This window comes from Entelurus aequoreus, linkage group LG21 (assembly GCF_033978785.1).
Source record: "Entelurus aequoreus isolate RoL-2023_Sb linkage group LG21, RoL_Eaeq_v1.1, whole genome shotgun sequence".
Taxonomy (NCBI): domain Eukaryota; kingdom Metazoa; phylum Chordata; class Actinopteri; order Syngnathiformes; family Syngnathidae; genus Entelurus; species Entelurus aequoreus.
Genome location: NC_084751.1, coordinates 39,768,780 through 39,784,821, shown reverse-complemented (window position 1 = coordinate 39,784,821; position 16,042 = coordinate 39,768,780). Strand labels below are relative to the sequence as shown.

Sequence of the window (16,042 nt, the reverse complement as noted above, 5' to 3'; positions counted from 1 at the left end):
TACATTTGAAAAGTCCAACCGGATTTAGGACTACCTCCTGATGTGGCCTGAAACTGATGTGAAAATATCAGATTTGAAGCACTTTGGAGCGTTTAGACTTGCAAAAAAATTAGCAGATCTGTGTCACTTGAGGGCAAAAAAATCCGATTTGGTGTGCAGTGTAAACAGGGCCTGATTGTCCGAGGTGGAGTAGGGGAGTCACTCTGTAAACATGGTCGAGTGTGTTTTCTCCTCTAGTTGCACATTTGACGTGCTGAAGGAATATGGGAAGAACAGACTTCACGTGCTTTATTTAAATCCCCGGCGATTATGTGAACGCCGTCCGGATGAGCCCTCTGTTGTTTAGTTATCATGTCCAGCAGACGGCCGGGTGCCGAGCTAACGTTATATATCAGTAAAGGATTTAAACAGCAGTCACAATGGCCACCGTTAGCTCCCGCGGCAAGTAAAAGGGTTGGCATCTAAAAGACATGGCTTCCAGGTCCGGTCAGCAGTAGGTGTTGCTAACTCCGCTGTGTGAGCACCAGTCGTGAAGCACATAAACACAGAGTCGCAGGCTTCTGTCCTGTCGTGGCTGTGAATGGTGCGGCCCGCTATCGCCACTGTAGCGTTGGGGATTAGCCAGGATTCAACAGACAACACTCACGGATGTAGCGGTTGTTGGCGATCTGTGACTGCAGCTCATTCATCTTGTTGGCTATGGATATAGCATTTGGCAAGATCTATGGTAGCGGAGGTCTGTGTGGTTGTTTCCTTAGTCGAGCAAGCAGGCCTGCCTGGCATCAGCATTTCTGCTTCCTTTCCATGCGCCGCCTCTGGTGCCTGCCCCTCCCGACAACAAACAAACAAGCGGCTCCCGTCAGTCTCGCTATCTCCGTCGGGATGGTGTGTGTCCATGAAAAGGCACTCTTAATTTAGTTTTTTGCCCGAAATTCGATGCTTATCAAGTCTTGGCGGCTGCAGATATTATTCCCACTGCATAAATGTGTCCCAAACAGAGTGGAAAGACATAAACAACTCGGAAAGGTACAGTGTAGTACCAAGTCAACTAAATGGATAACTGCACTTTGGGGTTGTCCCGATACCAATATTTTTGTACTGGTACTAAAATGTATTTTGATACTTTTCTAAAAATTGCATTATTGGCTTTATTTTAACAAAAAAATCTTACGGTACATTAAACATATGTTTCTTATTGCAATCAAAGAACAATTTTGTCCTTAAATTAAATAGTGAACATACAAGACAACTTGTCTTTTAGTAGTAAGTAAGCAAACAAAGAATCCTAATTTGTCTGCTGACGTATGCAGTAACACATTGTGTAATTTCTCATTCAATTATTTTGTCAACATTATGGGGGACAAGCAGTAAAAATTGATTATTAATCCACTTGTTCATTTACTGTTAATATCTGGTTATTTTCCGTTTCAACATGTTCTAGCTACACTTCTGTTAAAATGTAATAATCACTTATTCTTCTGTTGTTTGGATACTTTACATTAGTTTTGGATGATACCACAAATTTAGGTATCGATCCGATACCAAATAGTTACAGTATCATACATTGGTCATATTCAAAGTCCTCATGTGTCTAGGGATGTATTTCCAGGGTTTATAAACATAATATGAATTTTAAAAAAAGGAAAAAAGATTGTGTGCCGATAAAAAATATCGATATAATCGTAGTAGTATCGACTAGATACGCTCCTGTACTTGGTGTCATTAGAGTAGATGTCAGGTGTAGATCCACCCATGGCGTTTGTTTACATTGTGACGCCGGTGAGCTACGGTGTGTAGTGAAGCATGTTTAGCTATTCCTCGTCTTGCAGGAATGATACTTGTAAGAAACTCACTTTATTTGTCGCCATGGAGGCGAGGATTAGTGATTTAGAAGCAGCTAAAACACTGCCGACTGCGGATGGACTTTCGCTGCTAGCTTGCTATCCATGTTTTAAAGCACCTCTTCCTGAGTGCGTTTCAGTGTTACAGCTTCACCTTTATCTTTAGTTTTTAGGCCAAAATGCCTCCGTTCTCCCTTTTCTGTCTACACACTGTGTCTGCTTGTAAGTACTCCGTGATTGTGCGCTGCTGAACATGCTCCTCTGCTTGCAAAACCAGCAATGTCATGATGTGACGACGCGCTGTCATGCCCAGGAACCGGTACTTTTCAAACAGAGTATAGTACCGTTTTTGATTCATTGGTACCGCGATACTATACCAGTGCCGGTATACCGTACAACCCTACTGCACTTTGATAAACTCATGGACTGAGTGGCACCACCTCACTAGCTAAAATGTTAACATGAAAACAAGAAATATAAATGTCTATCCCCATTAACAAAGGACATACCCCAATCTAAATGTATATAGACAGATTACTGTCTGAGCAAGTAAGCTATTCAATTGTGCACATTGAACCTACAAGCTGTGCTCTCTTAGTACAGAGTGATCATTCTATACTCTAAGGAATCTGAGATGGAGGTGTTTTTTCAGTATGTGTCCAAGTACTTTGTGAGCACAATCAACAATGCCGCGATAATAATGATAATCGTGATAATTGTGGCCATGATGACTGTGATATGAAATGTTCATATCGTTACATTTCTAGTCGAGGGACACTGGACCAGCTCGACACCTTTGCTAGGACACTGGAGGGTTCATAGAAATGTTCCACATGTGCACTGTGACTTGGAACAGCCATTTGACCATGTCCTTTGCGGTGTTTTGTGAGGGAGTGTGCCAGGGGTAGCAAGTGGCAAAACAGGTTATGTTTTGTGTAATCCTTATTCAGTAGTTATTGGATATTCATGAAAGCAATACTGAATGAAGTATCATGTCTTTTTAATTGTTCCTTTGATGTGTGTGTTTAAATTGATACTTTTCATTACCACTTTCCAATAGTAATTTCTAAAAGCTGTGGGATGTTGCTTTGGCCAAACAAAGAACTGTTGCTCTCAGCTTATGGTGGTTTGAAAGAGTCCCTGTCGGCTGAAGCGTCTCTTTAGAGTCTAGACTCTGGGGCATGAGTCGATCATGACATCACTACCCTCAGGGTGTCTGACAACCATCTGTGCCATTGAGACAAAAATGCACTGACACCACAGGACTAGTTTTCCTTTTCATTCGTCACATACATCAGAAATAGAATATATCTCACTGACAAACTACTACCAGTATGTTTGTACTACATTGCCCCTGTTAATTAAACTATTACAGGAGCAGTGAACACAATATTTTGTTTTAGTTTCAGATCAGTTCAATTCAGTTTCAATTTGTTTTGTCCGAAAAGGAGTAGGAAGAAGCAGAGCTTATTTAACCTCAACCTTTATCGTATCATAGCAGTTTTATCCCATTTCCTTGTTCTCTGTTTGTAACACAACAGTGAATAAATAAACAACTAGATGAGGCAATTCCTGAAGGAATTGCATGTGAATGCTCCAATGCTGAAGTTGAACTGAAATCCTGGAATTTTTTTAGAATTGTTAGAAGTAGAGCACACAATTCCCAAACAGGCTGAATATTTTGAAGTTGGAACAGTTTGAATCAGATGAAAAATGTGGGAGTTGTGGAACTTTGATGAATTTCCCATTCATTTCAATGGCAATTTCCAAAATATTTGGGAATTTCAGGAAAAGCAGGAATTTTTTTGAAAATGGTAAAAAACTTGAATGGGCTAAATGAGTTGAAGTGGTCTGTGTTGGAATTTTTCAAATCGGTTGAGAAATGGTGAAGTAGTAACATGTTGAATTGAGAAATTGTATTACGGAATTCCTGGAATTTCAGGAAAACCGGGAATTTTTCCCTTTCAAAAAACAACTCTGTTTTTTGTCCTGATTAAGTGGAATGTTTTGACGGTGGAACGGTTGAAATGCGTTGAAAAATGTGGAAGCAGTAGTTGCCAGAACAAAGGCTGGAAAAAAAGCTTTGGAAAACCAGGAATTCTGGAAAATCCTGGAATTTTTTTTAACTTGGAAAAAAGGTATTTTAAATTTCCAGGTTGGTGGAATGGTTTGAATCGGTTAAAAAATGTGGAAATGGTTGAAGTTTGAAAAATGGCCAATTCATTTTGAATGGGAAAAATGTCCCGTAAAACCTGGAATGGTAGGAAATCTGGGAATTTTTAGAATTTAGCTTAGCATAGCAATGGAGAAAACGTAATGAAAGCCCAGAGCAAAGCTGAATTTTAGGCATAAGATGAGTAAGTGCAAGTACAACGGTTTGTGGCTCCAGAAACATATACCCATGATGTTTTACAGATCATCTTAAAGCCGCTTTCTGACAGTCGCTCCCGGATGCACCGTTGTGGTGGTCTTATTTACGTGGCTCACTTTCGGCAGCGTCTTTTCTCCTCCTTCATAGCTTACCAAAGTCGTACTAAAACATTTTGATAGATTTTTGAGCGCTGTGTGTAATGTTCTATATTTTCAATGGAACATTTAAAATGTGGGTGTTATTTAATTGAGACCCATCATAGTGCAGTCTACACTTATCTCTTATGTTTGACTGCCATCTACTGGTCACATTACACGTATCATTACACCAAGTACCAAATAAAATAGCTTCGAGGTGGGTAAGCTCAACCAAACGTATTCCTTACATTAGGCGCACCGGGTTATAAGGCGCACTGTCGAGTTTTGAGGGGAAAAAATGATTTTAAGTGCGCCTTATAGTCCGGAAAATACGGTACCTGTATAAAGCACACTGCACTTTCTGCAAGAAAACTTTGAAACTTAGAACATGGGGCATTGGAATCCCATTGCAAATCATAAAAACATGAAGCGGTCATAAAATGCCTTACAATCAGCCAGTATTGTTCCAAATCAAGATATGGAGCATCGAGATCCAGCGTGACCCAGTCTGCTGCAGCTCCAGTTGCAAAATAAAAGAGCTGTGAATAAATGCATATACTTTGCAAGTATTTTTTGGGCCTCCAATTTTCCTTCATGTCTTTTGCCAGTATCGATGTGAAATGGGTGTTATTGTATTCATTATGGTCTTAAAGAAGTCTTAAAGTCTTCGATTTGACTTGTTGAAACCTGAAGAGACCCTGTATGAAGTATTAGTGAATAGACTAAGAACAAATATATGGCTTTAATCCCCTTGACTCAAGAGATATTGTGTCCTACCCTGAGGGATTGTGACACCGTATTATTCAGTGAATTAGGTTGATGCCATTCAATGTGTTGTCCTTTGATACAGTATATTAGAAAAGGATTACTGTTCACTTCCATACGTCATTGGTCAGTGCCCTATGTCCAAAGATTCACCACTGTTGAGTTAAGTCTATTGCACCAGCTGCACCGTCTCTAACTGTAATGATAATAATGATAACCACTCTTTGACCCCCATAACCAACTGTCTCAGTCCTCTGCCAGTAAATGCTTCTTGTGTGGTAAAGTGAGATTGCAAAATCAGTTTGCCGAGAGGATGTCGGTTTTCTATGAAAAAGGGACCAAATGCTGATTGTTTCCTGTTAACAGGGAGATTTAAGAATAGCCTACAATCAAGCAGAAGCTAATGACTTTGTGTTTGGTTGTTTTAGTTTATTACGGTAAGTAAATGCCAGTCTCTTTACAAGGTTCTTATCAAGCTCTAGACCAGCATGTTGAGCTTTTCAATCTGGCCCGCCAGACATTCCCAAATAATTGTTTTAGATCTTTAAGATGGAAACTGTAGCTGCCATTATGATGTGCAGTGATGTTTTCAAATGACCGTATGTCTTGAACTATACAAAGTATTTCAATGGTTGGAATCTGCGCTTTTGCATGATATACTAGTTACCAAGCAGTGTGGGTGAGGAGTGTTTCCATAGAGTGTTTCCAGAGCGGCCAGCCTGAAATGCGGGTGTCAGGGACAGACGCGGAAGTAGATTTTTACAACAAAGTTCTAAAGCTTAGTGATATATCAGATTGTATGCAGGGTTTTTTTCCCCTTCACATTCATATTTCACTGTTTTTGTTGCATTTTTGTTGCGTTTTGCTTGATTGTAAAATATGTCGATGGAGGGGGTTGGGGGGGGGGGGGTGACGTTCATATGTTGTCAATATTCAGTGTTTTATCGGTCATAGTTAATATTGTAAATCCCACATTCTTTATTTTCATGTACATTCTGGGTGTCTCATTCAGTAAAAAAACTTAAAATTCCATTACGTTTTTTTAAGGCGCTCTGTCATAATGTTTTTAGCATTCAATCAGACATTATTGTGAGGTTTTGTATTAGTGTTACTAAAAATCAGATATACCCGGCCCCCAGACACATTTTTTTCCTCTAAATTTGGCCCCTTGAGTCAAAATAATTGCCCAGGCCTGCTCTAGAGAATAGGTTTATATTATATATGATATTGTGCCTACTAACATAATGTACATACTGTAATCCCAATCTGCATTGGTTGGTTTCAGTTTAGACTTTTTTAAACTCTTTCAGCTTCTTTGTTACTTTTATTACATTTGGACAGGAAGTTTTGTAATCGTTGCCGTCTGCTAGTTAGTTAGCAACATAACTCGAAACATTATGAGCAAATTTTTAGGAGACCTTTAGGAAGTGTTTAAAACGGGATAAGGAACAAGTGATTACTTTTTGGAGGTGATCCGGATAATTGTGTGGATTCAGGACTTTTTTTTACTACTGTGATGTAGTGCCTGGCAGAGGTCTGCACTTTTTTAGTTATTATTCCTTCCTTCCTCATTATTGCACATACGTTGTTATAAGGGTCTGAGCAAAGTCATTTCTAGTTGCGAGCTTCAACATATGTGTTTGTATGCTTTCGGCACCGCCTCCACCCACAGAGACAAAGACAGTGGATGACTGACAAGAGGCTTCACTCTGTTTCTTCCATTCCATTATTGATAGCTCAAAATGTTATGGGCATATCTTTGCTAAACTTTTAGGAAACGTCAAAAATGGGATATGGAACAAGTGATTACATTTTGGGGCTGATCCGGATCACCGTATGAATTCAGGAAATTTTTACTATTGGGAGGCCTGTACACCAATTGCTTCGCTCGTTCATTGTTGTACTTCTGTTCTTTAAATTGACAAAGTCCCTCCTCATATTGTTAAATATTTAACTTTTTATGCAGAGAAAAAGACAAGGTGATGAAATTCATGTTTTGAATATTTTTCTTAATTAAATCTGCAGAGAACACTGAGGCCCAGTGTGTTTCTGTTAGCTGAATGATGGGTAACGGGTAATAACATCATGCATATTACTTGTCCACGGGTTGTTGTATGATATAACCCTTCAGGGATAAACCTCTTACTTCTGCATGCCAACATGCAAGGATTTGTGTGTGTTGCAAATGCCAGTGCGTTTGTCCCTAAAGTCAAACATCATAAACTGTCAGAGGTGAACGTGCAAAGCCAAATCCTCCACAATCCAACCTGGTTGTATTGCTAAACACATAAGAACAAGTAGGGAGTACCCAGCATAACAATTGTTGTTTTTTTCTGATTATAAAATTCCTGACTCAGCGCTTTTGTTTCCTTAAAATGTGTCTGAAGATGATGGTGGGATTACCGCATTCTTCCACATGATCATATCTCATCTGTTTGGGTGATAACGTCTGAGGCGTTTGTTGTGCAAAATTGACATTTAAAATCATACGAGCTGCAGGAATCGCACCATCTGTACATTCACGCATGAAGGATGAAAAGTTGTCCGACACGTTAAAAAACAGTCACAACAAGAATTCCCTAAACATTGTCTTTATTTGTACCTATTGTTGACCCGTGTGGTGAAAATTTAAAGCAGTGTTCCAAATTAAATGGTAGTACAGACTATACTTAGTATAAAGATATGTTTGGTATGACTTACACTGATCAGCTCTCTATTGTATGTTTGCTACAGATGCAACACGTAGCTGCCTGTACTAGTCATGTCCTACTGAAAAGGGATGTGGGCAAATAGTAAGGAAAAGGCAGTGAGAATAAGCATTTGCACATCGTAAACATTTAATTAAAGTAGTAAGTGTAGTACTTCGTCCAAGTGTAAGACGCATGTGAGCTCTGAAAACGCCACAGGCATTACGTAAATCTGGTCTTTCTTTCCTCACTCCGTACTTACCATCAAAAGGTTGCGAGTGCAATATTATGCTAGATCCACTATGGACTGGACTCTCACAATATTATGCTAGATCCACTATGGACTGGACTCTCACAATATTATGCTAGATCCACTATGGACTGGACTCTCGCACTATTATGTTAGATCCACTATGGACTGGACTCTCACAATATTATGCTGGATCCACTATGGACTGGACTCTCACAATATTATGTTAGATCCACTATGGACTGGACTCTCACAATATTATGTTACATCCACTATGGACTGGACTCTCACACTATTATGCTAGATCCACTATGGACTGGACTCTCACAATATTATGCTGGATCCACTATGGACTGGACTCTCACAATATTATGCTGGATCCACTATGGACTGGACTCTCACAATATTATGTTAGATCCACTATGGACTGGACTCTCACACTATTATGTTAGATCCACTATGGACTGGACTCTCACAATATTATGCTAGATCCACTATGGACTGGACTCTCACAATATTATGCTAGATCCACTATGGACTGGACTCTCACAATATTATGTTAGATCCACTATGGACTGGACTCTCACAATATTATGCTAGATCCACTATGGACTGGACTCTCACAATATTATGCTAGATCCACTATGGACTGGACTCTCACAATATTATGCTAGATCCACTATGGACTGGACTCTCACAATATTATGTTGGATCCACTATGGACTGGACTCTCACAATATTATGCTAGATCCACTATGGACTGGACTCTCACAATATTATGTTACATCCACTATGGACTGGACTCTCACACTATTATGCTAGATCCACTATGGACTGAACTCTCACAATATTATGTTAGATCCACTATGGACTGGACTCTCACAATATTATGTTAGATCCACTATTGACTGGACTCTCACAATATTATGCTAGATCCACTATGGACTGGACTCTCACAATATTATGCTAGATCCACTATGGACTGGACTCTCACAATATTATGCTAGATCCACTATGGACTCGACTCTCACAATATTATGCTAGATCCACAATGGACTGGACACTCCCAATATTATGTTAGATCCACTATGGACTGGACTCTCACAATATTATGCTAGATCCACTATGGACTGGACTCTCACAATATTATGCTAGATCCACTCGACGCCCATTGCACCGGTCGCCCAGGGGGGTCCAAGGTTTCTCATTGTATCCCATTGGGTTGAGTTTTTTCTTGCCCTGATGTGAGATCTGAGCCAAGGATGTTGTTGTGGCTTGTGCAGCCCTTTGAGACACTCGCGATTTAGGGCTATATAAGTAAACATTGATTGATTGATTGATTGAAGTAGGACATCACTGAAGGCCTAGGTGAGAAATGCACGGGGTAGATATGTTTCACATAACAGGTGACAAAGTAATCAAGATTGTTGCATAACAGGGACATTGTTTTACAGGAAAGTACGCCCTAAAGGGTAGAAATCCAGCACTGGAAGAGAGGGTATTAGTGACAATGAAAACAAGCTGAACATGCCCAAGCGTGTTGGTCATGTCGTAACGCTTCTTTGTTCCTAAAGAGGAAGCGGTGACCATCGTGCAAGTGTACACTATACTCTATATCTGTGAATCACAATAGCTTATGTAATACAGATGATAGAGTCAAGGCATTGCAAGGAACACACTTTTCTACTAATTAGCATCAGAAACAACCTCATTTTGTTTGTGTTTATCATTTGCACATGGTGTGGTTTTGTAATGGTTGTCTTGTAATTAGACAGACTTAATTTGTGCTGCATTTAGCAAGTTGATGCAAATTGGTTCTTGCAAGTCAGGTTATTTTCCTCCTTAATTTCTCCGTTCTTAGCTTCAGAAGATGCCAGCGAACGCAGACACTTTTCAAAGTTCACCTATCCTAGTTATTAAGTGTTTTGTCCCTATGTTGAAAACTATGCATGGTATTCTCTCCGTGTGGAATTGTGGAAATCCATTGAGTAGTAAGCACTGGAGTTGTCTCTGCTAAGTGATGACAGACTCTCACTGAACCATGGGGAGGGATTTGGATGATCTCCAATGTGTTGGTAACAAATCCAGCTGGCTGCTGAGTCAGAGCATGTTCTCCTCATAGCTTCCTGCTGGGCTTACTGGCGATCGCCATTCTCCCTGCAGGTTGTGTAGCTCATGAGCTGCAATGTTCTCAATTCTGCATGAAATTCCTTTGAGCCTCTTCTTGAGCTTCCTAAATCAATTCTTACAATGTTAATTGCATACACGTGACACGGCAGTAAGGCTAGTGTTTTTTGGTTTTACCTTTTTATAGGGACCTAACTCGCTCCAAGATTAAAAAGTGGAGATGTCCGATAATTTTTGCCGATATTCCGATATTGTCCAACTCTTAATTACCGAGTTCGATATCAACCGATACCGATATATACAGTCGTGGAATTAACACATTATTATGCCTAATTTTGTTGTGATGCCCCGCTGGATGCATTAAACAATGTAACAAGGTTTTCCAAAATAAATCAACTCAAGTTATGGAAAAAAATGCCAAACATGGCACTGCCATATTTATTATTGAAGTCACAAAGTGCATACATTTTTTTAACATACCTCAACACAGCAGCTTGGAATTTGGGACATGCTCTCTCTGAGAGAGCATGAGGAGGTTGAGGTGGGTGGGGTTGGGGGGGGACGGGGGGTGTATATTGTAGCGTCCCGGAAGAGTTAGTGCTGCAAGGGGTTCTGGGTATTTTTTCTGTTGTGTTTATGTTGTGTTACGGTGCGGATGTTCTCCCGAAATGTGTTTGTCATTCTTGTTTGGTGTGGGTTCACAGTGTGGCGCATATTTGTAACAGTGTTAAAGTTGTTTATACGTCCACCCTCAGTGTGACCTGTATGGCTGTTGACCAAGTATGCCTTGTATTCACTTGTGTGTGTGAAAAGCCGTAGATATTATGTGATTGGGCCGGCACGCAAAGGCAGTGCCTTTAAGGCACGCCTCCCATATTGTTGTCTGGGAGAAATTCGAGGGGAATTGTTGCCCCGGGAGATTTTCGGGAGGGGCACGGAAATTCGGGAGTCTCCCGGGAAAATCGGGAGGGTTGGCAAGTATGACTGGGAGAAGCAACTGCTCTGTACTTCTCCCTACGTCCGTGTACCACTACGTACAGTGGCGTTTTAAAAAGTCATAAATGTAACTTTTTGAACTTCTAAATCGAGGTAGCTTATGTAATACTGAGTTATATGTTTTGTTTAAGGATTTCTCATGTGGTGAATCACTGATTTTGCAAGTATATCTTCTCTATTTAGGTGCATGTCCAATCAAATGCATCATCTTTTCTCATAGTCCATCTGGCTCCATTAGCCTCTGCACAGGCTGCCCATTATTCATCAGCAGACAGAAAGTCTCTGCTGAAGTCCCCTAAGACAGACCCACCTTTTGTTTCTGTGAACAGATGTACGCCTGATATTTGGGCAAATCATTTTATTTGAGTAACGACTGTTGCGGAAAAAAGTTATGCAAAACCACATGAAACACAGCAATTGCTCTACCTGTGTATGGTAATAAATCATGTTAATAATTTGAAACATGGGGCAAAATTCAGACACTCACGGCACACTAGTGTGTCGTGAGATACAGTCTGGTGTGCCGTGGGAGATTATCTAATTTCACCTATTTGGGTTAAAAATATTCCTTGCAAACCAGTAATTCTAGTCTGCAAATGATGTGTTGTTGAGTGTCGGTGCTGTCTAGAGCTCGGCAGAGTAACCGTGTAATACTCTTCCATATCAGTAGGTGGCAGCCGGTAGCTAATTGCTTTGTAGATGTCGGAAACAGCGGGAGGCAGTGTGCAGGTAAAAAGGTGTCTAATGCTTAAACCAAAAGTAAACAAAAGGTGAGTGCCCCTAAAAAAAGGCATTGAAGCTTAGGGAAGGCTATGCAGAACGAAATTAAAACTGAACTGGCTTCAAAGTACCGTATTTTTTTGGATTATAAATCGCTCCGGAGTATAAATCGCACCGGCCGAAAATGCATAATAAAGAAGGAAAAAAATATACACTACCGTTCAAAAGTTTGGGGTCACCCAAACAATTTTTTTGGAATAGCCTTCATTTCTAAGAACAAGAATAGACTGTCGAGTTTCAGATGAAAGTTCTCTTTTTCTGGCCATTTTGAGCGTTTAATTGACCCCACAAATGTGATGCCCCAGAAACTCAATCTGCTCAAAGGAAGGTCAGTTTTGTAGCTTCTGTAACGAGCTAAACTGTTTTCAGATGTGTGAACATGATTGCACAAGGGTTTTCTAATCATCAATTAGCCTTCTGAGCCAATGAGCAAACACAGTGTACCATTAGAACACTGGAGTGATAGTTGCTGGAAATGGGCCTCTATACACCTATGTAGATATTGCACCAAAAAACAGACATTTGCAGCTAGAATAGTAATTTACCACATTAGCAATGTATAGAGTGTATTTCTTTAAAGTTAAGACTAGTTTAAAGTTATCTTCATTGAAAAGTACAGTGCTTTTCCTTCAAAAATAAGGACATTTCAATGTGACCCCAAACTTTTGAACGGTAGTGTATATAAGCCGCACTGGAGTATAAGTCGCATTTTTTGGGCAGATGTATTTGATAAAACCCAACACCAAGAATAGACATTTGAAAGGCAATTTAAAATAAATAAAGAATAGTGAACAACAGGCTGAATAAGTGTACGTTATATGAGGCATAAATAAGCAACTGAGAACGTGCCTGGTATGTTAACGTAACATATTATGGTAAGAGTCATTCAAATAACTATAACATATAGAACATGCTATACGTTTACCAAACAATCTGTCACTCCTAATCGCTAAATCCCATGAAATCTTATACGTCTAGTCTCTTACGTGAATGAGCTAAATAATATTATTTCATATTTTACGTAATGTGTTAATAATTTCACACATAAGTCGCTCCTGAGTATAAGTCGCACCCCCGGCCAAATTATGAAAAAAACTGCGACTTATAGTCCGAAAAATATGGTAAACAAAAACAGAATGCTGGATGACAGCAAAGACTTACTGTGGAGCAAAGACGGCGTCCACAATGTACATCCGAACATGACATGACAATCCACTATGTCCCCACAAAGAAGGATAAGAACAACTTAAATATTCTTGTTTGCTAAAACAAAGTAGATGCGGGAAATATCGCTCAAAGGAAGACATGAAACTGCTACAGGAAAATACCAAAAAAAGAGAAAAACCCACAAAAATAGGAGCGCAAGACAAAACTAATACACTACACTCAGGAAAACACCAAAAAACTCCAAATATGTCAGGTGGTGTGCCTCCGCAATTTTTCAATGAAAAAAAATGTGCCTTGGCTCAAAAAAGGTTGAAAAACACTGCTGTAGTGGACATATTTACAAGTGGTATTCGCCGAATTTGTGGATTAGGTAGTTAGTTAGCCAAGCAGCTTTAATTAACATTTTGCAGGGGTGTTTTCTCAACAAAAAATTTGACATCCAAAGAGATCAGTTTTACAAAAAAAATGTTCTGTATGCTATACGTCAACATGTGTTGCAGTAATTCTTTAAGGTCTCTTATGGCTAATCAGCTTGTCACATCACTGCTGTCTAGATCAGTGGTTCTTAACCTGGGTTCGATCGAACCCTAGGGGTTCGGTGAGTCGGGCTCAGGGGTTCGGCGGAGGTCAAGACACACCCGACTCATCGTGTAAATAAAAACTTCTCCCTATCGGCGTATTACGGATGCGGCAACAGCAGAAGTCACACTGATTTGCAGGTGTGTAATTTGTTGTGAGTTTATGCAGTGTGTTGGTTTTGTTCTTTGAACAAGGTGATGTTCATGCACGGTTCATTTTGTGCACCAGTAATAAAACATGGTAACACTTTAGTATGGGGAACATACTCACCATTAATTAGTTGCTTATTAACATGCAAATTAGTAACATATTTTCTCTTAACTAGTCATTATTAAGTACTTATTAATGTGGCCTTATTATAACTCTAACCCTGGCCCTAACCCTCTGACCCTAACCAAATAACTCTAAATTAAGACTTTGTTACTTAGAATATGTTCCCCATACTAAAGTGTTACCAAAAACATATAACTTTGTCTTGAATTTGAAAAAAAACATTTTATTTTTCACTAAAGAAGGGTTCGGTGAATGCGCATATGAAACTAGTGGGGTACGGTACCTCCAACAAGGTTAAGAACCACTGGTCTAGATACACATCATTCAAATTGGCTTCCTTTTTAGTGCAAAATAAGCTTCAAAATAAGAGCAAACCTATTAAACCCTTTCCACCACTAACTTTGATTACTCGTAAGTCGGATTTCAAAACGATCCTGATTATTTAGATGATTTATTGTACTGTCTAAGAATAATGAAACTTAATAGATTAATAGAATAAAGTTTTATCAAGTTTAACCTGAAGCAAGGACACATAATTCTATAAATTGTTACTCACTATTAACTGGGCTTCCCATCTTAATGTAACGGCTGAAACACACGTCGTGTTACTGAGGACTCACTAGCTCAACAACTTCATCTTTTACAAAGGCTCTATGCCCCCTAAGAGGTACTGTCCTTTAAAGTCCACACAGACATTATTGTATTACCTTACCCTGTATCAATCTGAATATCCCTATGAATTACTACCTCTGTGTACTGCCTTTATTTTCATTTCAGCTTTACTGTTGGAATGTTGTTAAATCGTAATTGCCTTTGCATTGGTTATTGCTTGAGTGAGTCGTTATCAATTCAGCTATTTGAACATGTTGGGTTGTGTCTTTACTCTGCAATATTTTGATAAATAGTTTATACCCAGCCGGGCCAGAGGTTGAAAAAAATATTGGAATTATCGTTTAATGCTACTGCTTGGCTGCCCCCCTTATTAATCCTCTGGTTGCTGACAGATTGTGTGCGTGCCCGTGCGCGTGCGGGCAGATGGGTTTTGAATCCTCTGAAAAGGAGAGGAGAAAAGGGGTAACACAGAATGGCAAAGATCTCAACTACAGATGTTATAGTCTTGATATTTTATTTGTAGAATTTATTGTATACAACATTGAACTCTGCAAAATGTCATTTTGATTAAAAAAGAGGTAATAATTGCTGGAAGTGAACACAATTTGATACTGTGTAACAATTCACAGCATAAAGGGATACCTCAGTTTTCATTAATAATCCGTTCCAAAAGTCATATGGCACCTACGAAGCAAGACATTGTTTTGCCAAGAAAGTATATTGTATGTCTATTATTATCTATATTATTTTTAAATACAACTTGGTTGAAATATTTTAGTCTGTGTATAAGTAACTTACTTTTTGAGCACATGCAACATGTACATTTGGGATTAATTCGATAAGGGAAAAAGCTTTGATTTGTATTTATTGCTTCATTGCTAATTTATTAAATCCAGAACACATATATTGCCCGGAACTTCAAAAATACATAAACATTGTTTCTAGAGGTGTCCGATAATGGCTTTTTTGCCGATATCCGATATTGTCCAACTCTTAATTACCGATTCTGATATCAACCGATACCGATATATACAGTCGTGGAATTAACACATAATTATGCCTAGTTTTGTTATGATGCCCCGCTGGATGCATTAAACAATGTAACAAGGTTTTCCAAAAGAAATCAACTCAAGTTATGGAAAAAAATGCCAACATGGCACTGCCATATTTATTATTGACGTCACAAAGTGCATTATTTTTTTTAACAGGCCTCAAAACAGCAGCTTGGAATTTGGGACATGCTCTCCCTGAGAGAGCATGAGGAGGTTGAGGTGGGCGGGGTTGGGGGGGGGATTCAGGGGTAGGAGGTAGCGGGGGGTGTATATTGTAGTGTCCCGGAAGTGTTAGTGCTGCAAAGGGTTCTGGGTATTTGTTCTGTTGTGTTTATGTTGTGTTATGGTGCGGATGTTGTCCCGAAATGTGTTTGTCATTCTCATTTGGTGTGGGTTCACAGTGTG

At 39.4% G+C, this 16,042-nt stretch overlaps 1 protein-coding gene across 2 annotated transcripts in view; it reads left to right on the top strand.

Annotated features, from left to right (window-relative positions):
* arrdc1b (arrestin domain containing 1b) overlaps window positions 1–16,042 on the top strand; it is a 66,088-nt gene that overhangs the window by 19,439 nt on the left and 30,607 nt on the right. The window lies entirely within an intron of this gene.